At 39.1% G+C, this 19317-nt stretch overlaps 1 protein-coding gene across 2 annotated transcripts in view; it reads right to left on the bottom strand.

The window, feature by feature from the left end:
* The window catches only part of LOC109255075 (uncharacterized), a 443355-nt gene that overhangs the window by 300720 nt on the left and 123318 nt on the right, over positions 1-19317 (bottom strand). The gene's annotated exons all lie outside the window — the stretch shown is intronic.

Genomic DNA, 19317 nt, shown 5'->3' on the forward strand with positions numbered 1-19317 from the left:
TCTGTCCCCTACTAGCCACAGTTCATGAGTAGTAATGTCTCAGGAACACAGTGAGAGACACTCCTGTCTATGCTCCTGTAGATCCTGAAAAGAGGCCTAAACTCAGTAACAACCCCTCTCAGCTTCAGTCTATGAGCAGTCCTTATAGCATAAGGATTAAGCGGGTGATGCACATGTATATTCCTCAGGAGTACCTGAAACAGACCTCTACTAGGCTCCAGCCCCTCCAATTATAGTCAGGGAACAGTCATGCCCACCTTGGGAAATATTCAAACCCATGTTTCAAAAATATTGAGGTTTGCAAACCTCAATATTGGTTGTGAAACCTGAAACAGCCACAGGGCTCAGTTCCAGACCTTCTCAACCATAGCTTAGGGCCAGTGCTGCCCATGCAGGTATCCATAGAATGACCAGAAACAGAGTCCCTCCCAGGGATTTAGCAGGAGTCACAAATGTCTGCACATCTGGTAATAGGCCCATTCTCTGAGGACCCAGCTGTTGGCCCTGAAGCAGATCCTTGTCCCAGTGCCACCCTACTGAACAATGTACTAAAGGTACACTTATCTACCCAGGGACATAATCCATGCTATTCAGAGCCCCTGGTAACAAGCTTAATCAATGGTGGAATGCACTGTAGACCTAGAGACAGTTTCATAATTAGCTCCAACACAGTGCAACTGTGAATCTGGAGATAATGGTATCAGAAGGGGGAACTAACAGGAGGTCTTTACCTATGGACCAGTCTTAGAAAGTGCAAAAGGTGGGAGGAGCCAAGATGGCAGAACAGCATGGAAGCTTTTTGTTGTGTCTCACATTCATGAAATACAGCCAGACCAACACTAAACCATCCTACACACCTAGAAAGTTATTGGAGGATTAACACAGCAATATGCACAACCTGAACCACAGAATTCAGCAGGTAAGTGGTGCAGAGAGCTGAACTTGGGGAATGAGAAGCTGCAAAAGGTAGGGAACCCCTTTTGTGGGCAGAGAGAGGACGGAGACTGAGGAGGGGAGCATACCGGAAAAGCACCCCTCCCCAAAAGCAGCTGGAGAGAAAGTGGAAAATTGGAAACAGCCACAGAGACTAAACTAAAAAGGGATAGAGGAGAAAGGAGAAAGGAAAGGGTTTAAATTCCATTAAGACTGTGAACAAGGGGAGTGCAAAGGCTGCAACTCTGCAGCTCGATACCTGGCAGTGCTCTGTTGGGAAGGGCAAATCCCCAGGAAGAGTGGGGTCTGAGAGGTTCTCGGGCCACACAGGGACAAGCGGTTCCACTGTTGGAAGGACATTTGGTAAGACTGTTGAAGCCACCTGGTCCCAGCAGACCCCAGAAGGCAACCACATTCCCTGGTGCTGGGGCAAGGTCTTTGAGGGTGAAGCCTGGTATCAGATGTGTGTTGTGATTTTCCATAATCCCTGAAACGCTGATGCTACACTGTCTCATGAACTTTTGCTGGGGCGGGCTGGCACCTGGCCACAGTCTCGGGGCACCGGCAACAGCAGGGTCCAGCGGGCATTCCTGGGTGCAGCCGACATTTGGTCATTGCTCATTTGGCCATTGCTCGGTGAGACCCTCCCACAGAGGGGTAAACGACTCAAAGCTGCAGTCCTTCAGAAGTAGGGGGCCAGGGAAAGCAGCTGCATCTGAGACAAAACTTGGGAGAGAGGTACTGCCTGGGGCCTGGTCATGGAGAGTGAAAAAGCAGGGGATGGACAAGAGCTGAAGACAGGACCAGTGCACGATTGCTGATCCAAGACAACAGACTGGGTAGCTGGGTGGTGCCATTTTCACTGCTCCCACGCATGCACATAAGCACCTATGAGCACTGCAACAATCCACCCCAGTAGGCTAGCAGGGCCATCTAGTGGAGAGTGGAGCTGTTACACTGAGCCCCACCCAACTGGGCCAACTTCGCTCTTCAGGAACACAAGCCTCGGGGGGTTCCGGAAGATGGCGGCGTAGGAGGACGCGGGGCTCACGGCGCGTCCTGCCGATCACTTAGATTCCACCTACACCTGCCTAAAGAACCCAGAAAACCGCCAGAGGATTAGCAGAATGGAGTCTCCGGAGCCAAGCGCAGACTAGAGGCCCACGGAAGAGGGTAGGAAGGGCGGCGAGGCGGTGCGCGCTCCACGGACTGGCGGGAGGGAGCCGGGGCGGAGGGGCGGCTCGCCGGCCAAGCAGAGCCCCCGAGTCTGGCTGGCAAAAGCGGAGGGGCCGGACAGACTGTGTTCCGACAGCAAGCGCGACTTAGCGTCTGGGAGGTCATAAGTTAACAGCTCTGCTCGGAAAGCGGGAAGGATGGAGGACAAAGGGAGGGAGAGCTGCTGAGCCCCCGGACGGCAGAGCTCAGCTTGGCGGGGAACAAAGGTGCCAGCGCCATCTCCCCCGCCCATCCCCCAGCCAAAATCCAAAAGGGAACCAGTTCCTGCCAGAGAACTTGCTCGCTCCGCGCAAACACCCAACTCTGTGCTTCTGCGGAGCCAAACCTCCGGCAGCGGATCTGACTCCCTCCCGCTGCCACAGGGCTCCTCCTGAAGTGGATCACCTAAGGAGAAGCGAGCTAAGCCTGCCCCTCCAGCCCCCGTGCACCTTGCCTACCCACCCCAGCTAAGACGCCAGATCCCCAGCAACACAAGCCTGGCAGTGTGCAAGTAGCCCAGACGGGACACGCCACCCCACAGTGAATCCCGCCCCTAGGAGAGGGGAAGAGAAGGCACACACCAGTCTGACTGGGCTGGGGGCAGACATCGGGTCGGACTGCGGCCCCGCCCACTAACTCCAGTTATACACCACAGCACAGGGGAAGTGCACTGCAGGTCCTCACCACGCCAGGGACTCTCCAAAATGACCAAACGGAAGAATTCCCCTCAGAAGAATCTCCAGGAAATAACAACAGCTAATGAACTGATCAAAAAGGATTTAAATAATATAACAGAAAGTGAATTTAGAATAATAGTCATAAAATTAATCGCTGGGCTTGAAAACAGTATACAGGACAGCAGAGAATCTCTTGCCACAAAGATCGAGGGACTAAGGAACAGTCACGAGGAGTTGAAAAACGCTTTAAACGAATTGCAAAACAAAATGGAATCCACGATGGCTCGGCTTGAAGAGGCAGAGGAGAGAATAGGTGAACTAGAAGATAAAGTTATGGAGAAAGAGGAAGCTGAAAGAAAGAGAGATAAAAAAATCCAGGAGTATGAGGGGAAAATTAGAGAACTAAGTGATACACTAAAAAAAAATAATATACGCATAATTGGTATCCCAGAGGAGGAAGAGAGAGGGAAAGGTGCTGAAGGGGTACTTGAACAAATTATAGCTGAGAACTTCCCTGAACTGGGGAAGGAAAAAGGCATTGAAATCCAAGAGGCACAGAGAACTCCCTTCAGACGTAACTTGAATCGATCTTCTGCACGACATATCATAGTGAAACTGGCAAAATACAAGGATAAAGAGAAAATTCTGAAAGCAGCAAGGGATAAACGTGCCCTCACATATAAAGGGAGACCTATAAGACTCGTGACTGATCTCTCCTTTGAAACTTGGCAGGCCAGAAAGGCTTGGCACGATATCTTCAGTGTGCTAAACAGAAAAAATATGCAGCCGAGAATCCTTTATCCAGCAAGTCTGTCATTTAGAATAGAAGGAGAGATAAAGGTCTTCCCAAACAAACAAAAACTGAAGGAATTTGTCACCACGAAACCAGCCCTACAAGAGATCCTAAGGGGGATCCTGTGAGACAAAGTACCAGAGACATCACTACAAGCATAAAACATACAGACATCACAATGACTCTAAACCCATATCTTTCTATAATAACACTGAATGTAAATGGATTAAATGCGCCAACTAAAAGACATAGGGTATCAGAATGGATAAAAAAACAAGATCCATCTATTTGCTGTCTACAAGAGACTCATTTTAGATCTGAGGACACCTTTAGATTGAGAGTGAGGGGATGGAGAACTATTTATCATGCTCCTAGAAGCCAAAAGAAAGCTGGAGTAGCCATACTTATATCAGACAAACTAGACTTTAAATTAAAGGCTGTAACAAGAGATGAAGAAGGGCATTATATAATAATCACAGGGTCTATCCACCAGGAAGAGCTAACTATTATAAATGTCTATGCGCCAAATACCCGAGCCCCCAGATATATAAAACAATTACTCATAAACATAAGCAACCTTATTGATAAGAATGTGGTCATTGCAGGGGACTTTAACACCCCACTTACAGAAATGGATAGATCATCTAGACACACAGTCAATAAAGAAACAAGGGCCCTGAATGATACATTGGATCAGATGGACTTGACAGATCTATTTAGAACTCTGCATCCCAAAGCAACAGAATATACTTTCTTCTCGAGTGCACATGGAACATTCTCCAAGATAGATCATATACTGGGTCACAAAACAGCCCTTCATAAGTTTACAAGAATTGAAATTATACCATGCATACTTTCAGACCACAATGCTATGAAGCTTGAAATCAACCACAGGAAAAAGTCTGGAAAACCTCCAAAAGCATGCAGGTTAAAGAACACCCTACTAAAGAATGAGTGGGTCAACCAGGCAATTAGAGAAGAAATTAAAACATATATGGAAACAAACGAAAATGAAAATACAACAATCCAAACGCTTTGGGATGCAGCGAAGGCAGTCCTGAGAGGAAAATACATTGCAATCCAGGCCTATCTCAAGAAACAAGAAAAATCCCAAATACAAAATCGAACAGCACACCTAAAGGAAATAGAAGCAGAACAGCAAAGGCAGCCTAAACCCAGCAGAAGAAGAGAAATCATAAAGATCAGAGCAGAAATAAAAAATATAGAATCTAAAAAAACTGTAGAGCAGATCAACGAAACCAAGAGTTGGTTTTTTGAAAAAATAAACAAAATTGACAAACCTCTAGCCAGGCTTCTCAAAAAGAAAAGGGAGATGACCCAAATAGATAAAATCATGAATGAAAATGGAATGATTACAACCAATCCCTCAGAGATACAAACAATTATCAGGGAATACTATGAAAAATTATATGCCAGCAAATTGGACAACCTGGAAGAAATGGACAAATTTCTAAACACCCACACTCTTCCAAAACTCAATCAGGAGGAAATAGAAAGCTTGAACAGACCCATAACCAGCGAAGAAATTGAATCGGTTATCAAAAATCTCCCAACAAATAAGAGTCCAGGACCAGATGGCTTCCCAGGGGAGTTCTACCAGACATTTAAAGCAGAGATAATACCTATCCTTCTCAAGCTATTCCAAGAAATAGAAAGGGAAGGAAAACTTCCAGACTCATTCTATGAAGCCAGTATTCCTTTGATTCCTAAACCAGACAGAGACCCAGTAAAAAAAGAGAACTACAGGCCAATATCCCTGATGAATATGGATGCAAAAATTCTCAATAAGATACTAGCAAATCGAATTCAACAGCATATAAAAAGAATTATTCACCATGATCAAGTGGGATTCATTCCTGGGATGCAGGGCTGGTTCAACATTCGCAAATCGATCAACGTGATACATCACATTAACAAAAAAAAAGAGAAGAACCATATGATCCTGTCAATCGATGCAGAAAAGGCCTTTGACAAAATCCAGCACCCTTTCTTCATAAAAACCCTTGAGAAAGTCGGGATAGAAGGAACATACTTAAAGATCATAAAGGCCATTTATGAAAAGCCCACAGCTAACATCATCCTCAACGGGGAAAAACTGAGAGCTTTTTCCCTGAGATCAGGAACACGACAGGGATGCCCACTGTCACCGCTGCTGTTTAATATAGTGCTGGAAGTTCTAGCATCAGCAATCAGACAACAAAAGGAAATCAAAGGCATCAAAATTGGCAAAGATGAAGTCAAGCTTTCGCTTTTTGCAGATGACATGATATTATACATGGAAAATCCGATAGACTCCACCAAAAGTCTGCTAGAACTGATACATGAATTCAGCAAAGTTGCAGGATACAAAATCAATGTGCAGAAATCAGTTGCATTCTTATACACTAACAATGAAGCAACAGAAAGACAAATGAAGAAACTGATCCCATTCACAATACACCAAGAAGCATAAGATACCTAGGAATAAATCTAACCAAAGATGTAAAAGATCTGTATGCTGAAAACTATAGAAAGCTTATGCAGGTAATTGAAGAAGATATAAAGAAATGGAAAGACATTCCCTGCTCATGGATTGGAAGAATAAATATTGTCAAAATGTCAATACTACCCAAAGCTATCTACACATTCAATGCAATCCCAATCAAAATTGCACCAGCATTCTTCTCGAAACTAGAACAAGCAATCCTAAAATTCATATGGAACCACAAAAGGCCCCGAATAGCCAAAGTAATTTTAAAGAAGAAGACCAAAGCAGGAGGCATCACAATCCCAGACTTTAGCCTCTACTACAAAGCTGTCATCATCAAGACAGCATGGTATTGGCATAAAAACAGACACATAGACCAATGGAATAGAATAGAAACCCCAGAACTAGACCCACAAACGTATGGCCAACTCATCTTTGACAAAGCAGGAAAGAACATCCAATGGAACAAAGACAGTCTCTTTAACAAATGGTGCTGGGATAGCTGGACAGCAACATGCAGAAGGTTGAAACTAGACCACTTTCTCACACCATTCACAAAAATAAACTCAAAATGGATAAAGGACCTGAATGTGAGACAGGAAACCATCAAAACCTTAGAGGAGAAAGCAGGAAAAGACCTCTCTGACCTCAGCCGTAGCAATCTCTTACTCGGCACATCCCCAAAGGCAAGGGAATTAAAAGCAAAAGTGAATTACTGGGACCTTATGAAGATAAAAAGCTTCTGCACAGCAAAGGAAACAACCAACAAAACTAAAAGGCAACCAACGGAATGGGAAAAGATATTTGCAAATGACACATCGGACAAAGGGCTAGTATCCAAAATCTATAAAGAGCTCATCAAACTCCACACCCGAAAAACAAATCACCCAGTGAAGAAATGGGCAGAAAACATGAATAGACACTTCTCTAAAGAAGACATCTGGATGGCCAACAGGCACATGAAAAGATGTTCAACGTCGCTCCTTATCAGGGAAATACAAATCAAAACCACACTCAGATACCACCTCACGCCAGTCAGAGTGGCCAAAATGAAGAAATCAGGAGACTATAGATGCTGGAGAGGATGTGGAGAAACAGGAACCCTCTTGCACTGTTGGTGGGAATGCAAATTGGTGCAGCCGCTCTGGAAAGCAGTGTGGAGGTTCCTCAGAAAATTAAAAATAGACCTACCCTATGACCCAGCAATAGCACTGCTAGGAATTTATCCAAGGGATACAGGAGTACTGATGCATAGGGGCACCTGTACCCCAATGTTTATAGCGGCACTCTCAACAATAGCCAAACTATGGAAAGAGCCTAAATGTCCATCAACTGATGAATGGATAAAGAAACTGTGGTTTATATACACAATGGAATACTACGTGGCAATGAGAAAAAATGAAATATGGCCTTTTGTAGCAACATGGATGGAACTGGAGAGTGTGATGCTAAGTGAAATAAGCCATACAGAGAAAGACAGATACCATATGGTTTCACTCTTATGTGGATCCTGAGAAACATAACAGAAACCCATGGGGGAGGGGAAGGAAAAAAAAAAAAAAAAAAAAAAAAAAAAAAAAAAGAAGTTAGAGTGGGAGAGAGCCAAAGCATTAGAGACTGTTAAAAAACTGAGAACAAACTGAGGGTTGATGGAGGGTGGGAGGGAGGACAGGGTGGGTGATGGGTATTGAGGAGGGCACCTTTTGGGATGAGCACTGGGTGTTGTATGGAAACCAATTTGACAGTAAATTTCATATATTAAAAAAAAAAAAAAAAAAAAAAAAAAAAAAACACAAGCCTCACAGCCGGCTTAGCTTATGGACTATAAAGGGCTACATAGACTGACTTCTAGGGGAAAACAAAGCAATTTCAGTCCTACTTCAATCTGTTAGCAGGTTCATCTATTCAATTTTTTTCTTTTTTTTTTTCCTTTTTCCTTTTTCTCTTTTACAATTCTTTTCTTTTTCTTGACTAAAGAAAGAGAAAAAATCATTTTTATTTTCAATTTTTATTAAATATATCTGTCTTTAATTTTTATTACTATATTTTTTACTTTTGTGTACATTTTCTCAAATTCTACTTTACTTCCATCATTTGATTTTAGTCTACTTGAGTAGACTAAATTTTCAAACAATCTCCTTTTTTTCTTTTTCTTTTTTTGTCTTTTTCATTTCTTTTTCTTGAATGCAGAAAGAGAAAAAATTCATTTTTCTTTCGATCTCTTTTAAAAATATTTTTATTTAATTTTTATTACTATATTTTTGCTTTTATATAATTTTTTTCAAATTCTAACTCCCATCATTTTATTTTAGTCTACTACAGTGTATTCACTTTTTCAAATTTTCAAATGATTTCTTTTTTCTTTTCTTTGTTTTTTTTCTTTTTGTTGCTTTTCTTTTTTCTTAAATACAGAAAATGAAAAAATTCATATTTATTTTTAGTTTTTATTAAAATATTTTTCTTTAATTTCTTTCTATTATATTCTTTTCTTGTGTATATTTTTTCAAATTCTATTTTACCCCCATCATCTCATTTTAGTCTACTTCAGTGTATTTATTTTTTCAAATTTTCAAATGATTTCCTTTTTTTTCTTTCCCCCCTTTCCTTTTTTTCTCTAATCTGTCAACTACTTTAAACACTCAGACCAAAACACACATAGGATCTAGCATCATCTATTTGACTTTTGTGAGTATGCGTGTGTTTTAATTTTTAATTTTAATATTTTTTAATTTTAATTTTTAATTACAATTTTTCTACCTACTTAATTCCTTTCGTCCCTTCAAAATGACAAAATGAAGGAATTCACCCCAAAAGAAAGAGCACAAAGAAATGACAGCCAGGGATTTAACCAACACAGATACAAGCAAGATGTCTGAACAAGAATTTAGAATCATGATAATAAGAATACTAGCTGAAATCGAAAATAGATTAGAATCCCTTTCTGCAGAGATAAAATAAGTAAAAAATAGCCAGAATGAAATAAAAAATGCTACAAATGAGCTGCAATCACGGATGGATGCAGCGGTGGCAAGGATGGATGAGGCAGAACAGAGATCCAGCAATATAGAGGACAAACTTATAGAGAATAATGAAGCAGGAAAAAAAAGGAGGGAGATTAAAGCAAAAGAGCACGATTTAAGAATTAGAGAAATGAGTGACTCATTAAAAAGGAACAAAAACAGAATCATAGGGGTCCCAAAATGAGGAAGAGAGAGAAATAGGGATAGAAGGGTTATGTGAGCAAATCATAGCGCAAAACTTTCCTAACCTGGGGAAAGACACAGACATCACCATCCGGGAAGCACAGAGGACCCCCATTAGATTAAAAAAAAACCAACCATCAACAAGGCATATCATAGTCAAATTCACAAAATACTCAGGCAAGAAGAGAATCATGAAAGCAGCAAGGGAAAAAAAGTCCCTAACCTACAAGGGAAGACAGATCAGGTTTGCAGCAGACCTATCCACAGAAACTTGGCAGGCCATAAAGGAATGCTGGGATATATACAGTGTGCTGAATCAGAAAAATATGCAGCCAAGAATTCTTTATCCAGGAAGGCTGTCATTCAAAATAGAAGGAGAGATGAAAAGTTTCCCAGACAAACAAAAATTAAAAGAGTTTGTGACCACTAAACCAACCCTGAAAGAAATTTTAAGGGGAACTTGTTGAGGGGAGAAAGGATATATATATGTAGAAAGGATATATATATGTGTAGAAATGTCCTTAGAAAGGACCAGAGAACACCACCAGTAACTCCAACTCAACAAGTATCATAATGGCAATAAATCCATATCTTTCAGTACTCACTCTAAACATCAACGGACTCAATGCTCCAATCAAAAGTCATAGGGTAACAGAATGGATAAGAAAAGAAGATCCATCTATATGCTGTTTTAAAGGAGACCCACTTTATACCTAAAGACACCTTCAGATTGAAAATAAGGGGATGGAGAACCATCTATCATGCTAATGGTCCACAAAAGAAAGCCGGAGTAGCCATACTTATATCAGACAATTTAGACTTTAAAATAAAGACTGTATCAAGTGATGCAGAAGGGCATAATATCATCATCAAGAGGTCTATAGACCAAGAAGACTTGACACTTGTAAACATTTATGCGCCAAATGTGGCAGCACCCAAATATATGAAGCGATTAATCACAAACATAAAGAAATTCATTGATAGTAATATCATAATAGTAGGAAACTTCAACACCCCACTCACAGCAATGGACAGATCATCTAATCAAAAAGTCAACAAGGAAACAATGGCGTTGAATGACACACTAGACCAGATGGACCTAACAGATATATTCAGAAAATTTCATCCTAAAGCAGAATACACATTCTTCTCCAGTGCACATGGAACGTTCTCCAGAATAGACTATATACTATGACAAAAATGAGCCCTAAGGAAGTACAAAAAGATTAATAACATACCATGCATATTTTCAGACCACAACACTATGAAACTCGAAATCAACCACAAGAAAAAATTTGGAAAGGTACCAAATACTTGGAGACTGAAGAATTTCCTACTAAGGAATGAATGCACTAACCAAGCAGTTAAAGAGGAAATTAAAAAGTATATGGAAGTCAATGACAATGATAATACTATAAACCAAAACCTCTGGGACGCAACAAAGGCCATCCTAAGAGGAAAGTATATAGCAATCCAGGCCTTCCTAAAGAGGGAAGAAAGATCTAAGCTATACAATCTAACCTTATGCCTTAAGGATCTGGAAAAAGAATGGGAAATAAAACCCAAAAGCAGAATTAGACAGGAAATAATAAAGAATAGAGCAGAAATTAATGCTATTGAAACAAACAAAACAAACAAAACAAAAACAGAACAGATAAATGAAACCAGAAGCTGGTTCTTTGAAAGAATAAACAAAATTGATAAATCCCTAGCCAGTTTGATCAAAAAGAAGAAGGAAAGGATCCAAATAAATAAAATCAAAAAACAAAGAGGAGAGATCACAACCAACACAACAGAAATGAAAACAATAAGAGAATATTATGAGAAATTATATGCCAATAAAATGGGTAACCTGGAAGAAATGGACAAATTCCTAGAAACATATACACTACCAAAACTGAAACAGGAATAAATAGAAAATTTTCACAGACCCATAACCAGTAAGGAAATCAGATTAGTAATCAAATATCTGCCAAAAACAAGAGTCCAGGGCTACATGTTTTTCGAGGGGAATTCTACCAAACATTTAAGGAAGGGTTAACACCTATTCTCTTGAAATTGTTCCAAAAAGTATAAATGGAAGGAAAACTTCCAAACTCTATGAAGCCAGCATTACCTTGATTCCAAACCCAGACAGCGACCCCGCTAAAAAGGAGAACTATAGACCAATTTCCCTGATGAACATGGATGCAAAAATCCTCAACAAGATATTAGCTAACTGGATACAACAATACATTAAAAAAATTATTCACCACAACCAGGAGGGATTTATACCTGGGATGCGGGGCTGGTTCAATATCCGCAAAACAATTAACGTGATTCATCACATCAATAAAAGAAAGGACAAGAACCATATGATCTTGTCAATAGATGCAGAGGAAGTATTTGACAAAATACAGCATCCTTTCTTGATACAAACACTCAATTAAGTAGGGATAGAAGGTGCATACCTCGAGATCATAAAAGTCATATATGCATGACCCAACTCTAATATCATCCTCAATGGGGAAAACTGAGAGCTTTCCCTCTAAGGTTAGGAACAAGACAGGGATGTCCACACTCACCACGGTTATTCATCATAGAACTGGAAGTCTTAGCCTCTGCAATCAGACAACACAAAGAAATAAAGGCATCCAAATCAGCCAGGAGGAGGTCAAACTTTCACTCTTTGCAGATGACATGATACTCTATATGGGAAACCCAACAGATTCCACAAAAAAAACTGCTAAAACTGATTCATGAGTACAGCAAAGTTGCAGGATATAAAATCAATGCACAGAAATCGGTTGCATTCCTATACACCAACAATGAAGCAACAACAGAAGGAGAAATCAAGGAATCGATCCCATTTACAACTGCACCAAAAACCATAAAATACATAGGAGTAAATCTAACCAAAGAGGTGAAAAATCTATATGCTGAAAACTATAGAAAGCTTATGAAAGAAATTGAAGAAGACAGAAAAAAATGGAAAAAGATTCCATGCTCCTGGAGAGGAAGAACAAATATTGTTAAAATGTCGATACTACCCAAAGCAATCTACATATTCAATGCAATCACTATCAAAGTAACAACAGCATTCTTCACAGAGCTAGAACAAACAATCCTAAAATTTGTATGGAACCAGAAAAGACCCAGAATAGCCAAAGCAATCTTGAAAAAGAAAACCAAAGCAGGAGGCATCATAATCCTGGACTTCAAGCTATATTACAAAGCTGTAATCATCAAGACAGTATGGTACTGGCACAAGAACAGACACTCAGATCGATGGAACAGAATAGAGAAACCAGAAATGGACCCACAAACGTATCGCCAACTATCTTTGACAAAGCAGGAAAGAATATCCAATGGAATAAAGACCGTCTCTTCAGCAAGTGGTGCTGGGAAAACTGGACAGCGGCATGCAGAAGAATGAACCTGGGCCACTTTCTTACACCATACACAAAAATAAACTCAAAATGGATGAAAGACCTCAATGTGAGACAGGAAGCCATCACAATCCTCGAGGAGAAAGCAGGCAAAAACCTCTGATCTTGGCCTCAGCAACTTCTTACTCAACACATCTCCAGAGGCAAGGGAAACAAAAGCAGAAAGGAACTACTGGGACCTCATCAAAATAAAAAGCTTCTGTACAGTGAAGGAAACTATCAGCAAAACAAAAAGGCAACCGACAGAACAGGAGAAGATATTTGCAAATGACATAGCAGATAAAGGGTTAGTACCCAAAATCTATGAAGTACTTGACAAACTCAACACCCAAAAAGCAAATAATCCGGTGAAGAAATGGGCAAAACACCTGAATAGACACTTCTCCAAGGAAGACATCCAGATGGCCAACCAACACATGAAAGACTGTTCAACATCACTCATCATCAGGAAAATACAAATCAAAACCACAATGAGATACCACCTTACACCTGTCAGAATGGCTAACATTAACAACTTAGGCAACAACAGATGTTGACAAAGATGCGGAGAAAGAGGATCCATTTTGCATTGTTGTTGGCAATGCAAGCTGGTGCAGCCACTCTGGAAAACAGTATGGAGGTTCCTCAAAAGACTAAAAATAGAATTGCCCTACAACCCAGCAATTGCACTACTAGGCATTTATCCACAGGATACAGGTGTGCTGTTTCGAAGGGACACATGTACCCCCATGTTTATAGCAGCATTGTCAACAATAGCCAAAGTATGGAAAGAGCCCAAGTGTCCATCGATGGATGAATGGATAAAGAAGATGTGGTATATCTATACACAGTATTACTTGGCAATCAAAAAGAATGAAATCTTGCCATTTGCAACTATGTGGATGGAACTGGGGAGTATTATGCTCAGTGAAATTAGTCAGTCAGAGAAAGACAAAAGCCACAGGACGTCACTCATATGAGGACTCTAAGAGACAAAACAGGTGAACAAAAGGGAAGGGAAGCAAAAACAATATAAAAACAGGGAGAGGGACAAAACAGAAGAGACTCATAAATATGGAGAACAAACTGAGGGTTGCTGTAGGGGTTGCGGGAGGGGGGATGGAGTAAATGGTTAAAGAACATTAAGGAATCTACTCCTGAAATCATTGTTTCAGAATATGCTAATTTTGAAGTAAATTTTTAAAAATAAAAAATAAAATAAAATAAATGAAACTGCAAAAGGTGTTTGATACCTCAAATGCAAATACACTAATGCAAAGCTACATAGATCACAATCAGGCAAATGTGACACCACTAGAAGAAACTAATAAAACTTCAGTAACCAACACTGAAGATATGGTGATCTATGATTTGTGTGACAAAAAATTCAAAGTAACCATCTTAAATTAATTCAGTGAAATGCAAGAGAACACAGACAACTGAATGAAATCAGGAAAACAATAAGCAAACTGATAATTTTAATAAATTAATATAAACTATAAGAAGGACCAAATAGAAATCCCAGAGCTGAAGAATACAAAGACAGAACTGAAAATTTCAACAGACAGCTTCATTAACAGCCATGATCATACAAAAGGATCAGTGAAGTTGAAGACAGACCATTTGAAATTATCTGGTTAAAGAAACAAAAAGAAAAAAAAATAACAGAAAAGAGTAAGAAAGCTTGCATGAATTATGAGACCCCATAAAGTGAATAAAGAATCACATCATGGGAATCTCAAGAGAAGTGGAGGCATAAAGCTTTTTTAAAGAAATAGTAACTGAAAACTTCCAAAATTTTGGAAGTCATAAAACATCAAGGTACAGAAAGCTCAAAACCCTAAGCAAGATCAGTCTAACAAAGATTACTCTGAGACACATGACAATCAAAATGTTAAAAGGCAAAGGAGACTTTTGAGATCAGCATGAGAAAATGACACAATACAGTAGGAGACCATCATAGGGTTTTCAGTGGGTTTATCTGCAAAAACCTTCCACGCTAGAAAAGAGTTGGATAGTATATTTGAAGGGCTGAATGAAAAATGAAACTGACAATTCAGAATACTATACCAGGCAAAACTGACCTTCATAAATGAATGAGACAAAAAGATATTCCAAAACAAAAGGTAAGAGAGATCCTCACCACAGTCCTCCTTAAAATAAATCTCAGAGAGCTCTTCAAGTTGAAATAAAAGCATGCTAAGTAACAACATGAAAACATATAAAAGTATAAAACTCATTGGTGAAGGTAAATATATAGTCAAATTCAGAATACTCTATCAATTGAGAAGTGATATCAGCAAGAAGGTAACATAGGTCATTCCCGACTTTGCTCCCACTCACCAGAACAACTAATGATTACTCATGAACAAGACACCACTGAGAGGTTCCTAGAACACAGGGGTCAGGTGGAAGCATCCCCCTTCACCAAGAGACCAAGACAGACTGCATTAGAAGGGCAAAAGAAATGGCTACACAGTAACCACAGAGCGCCTCACACGGGCCAGCACAGAACCATGTGGAGAGGTCTCCCCTGAGCCTGTAGTTTCTCCATTGGGAAAAGGGAGCCCAGAGGAGACAACCAATGTCCTCAGCATTTTGAGTAACTTCATGGAAGCCTGTAGTCTAGTCTCGCCCTATAGAAATTACAGGGGAATCTTCAAGTCTCAGCCACTGTGAATCTGCGAAGGAGAAGGGAGAGGGGCTTGAAGTATACAGCACATGGATCTTGACAGATCAAGTTTATAATTACAGTGCCCAAGTAGTAATCCCAACCAAGCGGCTTTGTGCATCTGCAGAATCAAGTCAGTGACACACTCTGACCAAGGAACTCACTGGGATGCAAATATTCCTGATTCAGGTCTTCAAACAAGGAGTTTTGCTGGTCCTAGAGTTTGGTTTGCCTATGCACAGGCAAGGAGCTGAGTCATAGCCCCACCTGATGGTTAGAGTGTTTCCCAGACCCATCTGGGCAAAGAGACTGGTGAGAGCACTTGAAAGCTGAGTAAACAAAAATGTTCAAGCTGAGAAGTGAGTGGGTAGAGATGATCACCCCCAGAACAGTCCCTACTGAGCATGGAGGGTTCCTTTGCTATAACCAAGCAGAGATTCATTCATAGTGAAGGCTGAGAATATCTTCTGACCCTTCCTGACCCAAAAACCTCTTGAAAAAATTTGGGAGTTGCCTGGAGTGGCTCCTCCCCATCCTGTTCCCACAAAGGAACTGAAACATAGCCCCAACCACTGTGATTCTTGGGCCTCATTAAGGACTTCCAAGAATACCTAGAAGCTGTGCAACCAGCGGTACTCAATCAAGACACAGGTAGGCTATGCTAATCACACTCAAAGCAAAGCCAATACCAAGTTTTTCTGCTACACCCAGGCAGAGGGATTAATGCGTAGCCAGAATACCATAATACTTTAATGGTGCTATGTAAATCACGTTTGTTTCTAGTATAAAAGTTAAAAAGCAATATTCAAAACAACTATAGACTCTGATATTTTTTAAATTTTATTTTTAATTTTTTTTTAAATTTACATCCAAATTAGTTAGCATATAGTACAACAATGATTTCAGGAGTAGATTCCTTAGTGCCCCTTACCCATTTAGCCCATTCCACCTCCCACACCCCCTCTAGCAACCCTCAGTTTGTTCTCCATATTTATGAGTCTCTTCTGTTTTGTCCCCCTCCCTGTTTTTATATTATTTTTGTTTCCCTTCCTTTGTTCATCTGTTTTGCTTTTTAAAGTCCTCATATGAGTGAAGTCATATGATGTTTGTCTTTCTCTGACTAATTTCACTTAGCATAATACCCTCCAGTTCCATCCACATAGTTTCAAATGGCAAGATTTCATTCTTTTTGATACTCCATTGTATAGATATACCACATCTTCTTTATCCATTCATCCATTGATGGACATTTGGGCTCTTTCCATACTTTGGCTATTGTTGATAATGCTGCTATAAACATGGGGGTGCATGTGGAAACAGCACACCTGTATCCCGTGGATAAGTGCCTAGTAGTGCAATTGCTGGGTCATAGGGTAGTTCTATTTTTAGTTTTTTGAGGAACCTCCATACAGTGAAGAAATGGGAAAAAGACATGAATAGACACTTCTCCAAGGAAGACATCCAGATGGCCAACCGACACATGAAAAAATACTCAACATCACTCATCATGAGGGAAATGCAAATCAAAACCACAATGAGATACCAACTTACACCTGTCAGAATGGCTAACATTAACAACTCAGGCAACAACATATGTTGGTGAGGATGCAGAGAAAGAGGATGTCTTTTGCATTGTTGGTGGGAATGCAAGCTGGTGTAGCCACTCTGGACTCTGATAATTTTTTACTAAAGCCAGAATATAGACAGATGTAAAATGTGACATCAGTAGCATAAAATATGTGGTGAGGAAATGTAAGAGTGTACCGATTTTATATGTGATTTGAATGTAAGTTGTTATCAGATTAAAATATACTGTTGTAAGATATTTTATGTAAGCCTCATGGTAACCATAAAGAGAAAAACCTACATTAGATACACAAAAGATAAAAAGACAAGAATACAAGCATACTATCATAAGGAAGACAGAAGGAAAGGAATAAAGAAATGAAATAACTAAAAAAGCCAGAAAACAATTCACAAAATGGCAATAGTAAGTCTTTATGTATCAATAATTACTTCACATATAAATGTACTAAATTCTCCATTCAAAAGACGCAGAGTGGTTACAAAAGAAACACGTGTTGGCAAGGATGCAAAGATAAAGGAACCCTCTAGCACTGCTTGTAGGAATGCGAACTGGTGCAGCCACTGTGCAAAACAATATGGAGGTTACTCAAAAAATTAAAAATAGAGCTACACTATTATCCAGTAATTGCACTACTGGTTATTTACCCCAAAATACAAAAACACCAATGCAAAAGGATATGTGCATCTCTATGTTTATTTGCAGCATTATTTACAATAGCCAATGTATGGAAGCAGCCCAAGTGCCCATCCATAGATGGATGGATAAAGAAGTGGTATATATATGTATGTGTGTATATATATATATATATATATATACACACATACATACATATATACATATATATATATATATATTATTCAGCCAAAAAAGAATGAAATCTTGCTATTTGCAACAACATGGATAGAACTAGAGAGCATAATGCTAAGTGAAATAAGTCAGTCAAAGACAAATATCATGATTTCACTCATGTGGAATTTACTAAATGAAACAAAGGAGCAAAGGAAAAGAGAGATAGAGACAAATCAATAAACAGATTCTTAACCATATAGAACAAACTGATATTTACCAGAGAGGTGGTGGGTGGGGGGATGGGTAAAATAGGTGATGGGAATTAAGAAGTACACTTATCATGATGAAAAAATAATAAAAAAATAAAAAAATAATCAGTGGGGAAAAAAGACAGGGTGGCTAAATGGATTAAAAAACAAGTTCCTAAATCTGATCCCTCTAAGATACTTAAAAATAGCCTGAAAGTAAAGGGATGGATGGAAAAAAGATATTCCATGCAAACAGTAACCTAGAGAGTAGAAATGGTAATATTTATATCAGATAAAATATTTTCAGTCAAAATTTTTATGAGACAAAAAAGATACTATATAGTGAGAAAGGCATCAATTCATCAAAATAATATAAAATTATAAATATATATGCTCCCAATATTGGAGCACTGAACTATTTAAAGCAAATATTAACAGAACTAAAAGGTCAAATGGATAACAATAGAATAATAGTAAAAGACTTCAATATCCTACTTTCATCACTAGACAGATCATTAAGAGAAAATTAATAGGGAAATGGGGGATCTAAATAACACTATAAACCAAATGGACTAAACAGACATACACAGAACATTGTGTCCAACAGCACCAGAAAACAAATTCTCAAGTATAAACGGAACATTCTTCAAGATAGATCATATGTTTGGCCACAGAACAAACATTAACAAATTCAAAAAAGATTTAAATCATATCAAGTATCATCTTTAGCTATAATGGCATGAAACTAGAAATCAGTAACAGGAGGAAAACTGAAAAATTTTCAAAATATATGTAAATTAAAAAACATACTCTTGAATGAACCATTAATCAAAGAAGTAACCAAAAGGGAAATCAGAAAGTATCTTGAGACAAACAAAAATAAAAGCACAATATACTAAAATCCTTGGGATACAGCAAAAGTAGTACTGAGGGGAGCATATAGTAACAAATGTCTACTTTAAGAAAAAAAAGAAAGATATGAAATAAACACTCTAACTGTATAATTCAAGGAATTAGAAGAACAAACTAAGCCCAAAGTTACTAAGCCCAAAGTTATAAATTAAGTATTAAATCATATGATCCTCCCAATAAGTACAGATAGTTTTTTCACAGAATTCAGTATTATTTTTTGTCAAAAGCTCTTAAAACTTTGGGCATAGAAAGACCATATCTCAATATTAAAAAAGGCTATATATGAAAAACCCACAGCTAACATTTTACTCAACATTGAAAAGTTGAAAGCTTTTCCTCTAAAATCAGGAACAAGACAATGATGCTCACTCTTGACCTTCCTTTTCAACATAG

This window comes from Panthera pardus, unplaced genomic scaffold (genome assembly GCF_024362965.1).
Source record: "Panthera pardus isolate Hobbes unplaced genomic scaffold, ASM2436296v1 HiC_scaffold_27, whole genome shotgun sequence".
NCBI lineage: Eukaryota > Metazoa > Chordata > Mammalia > Carnivora > Felidae > Panthera > Panthera pardus.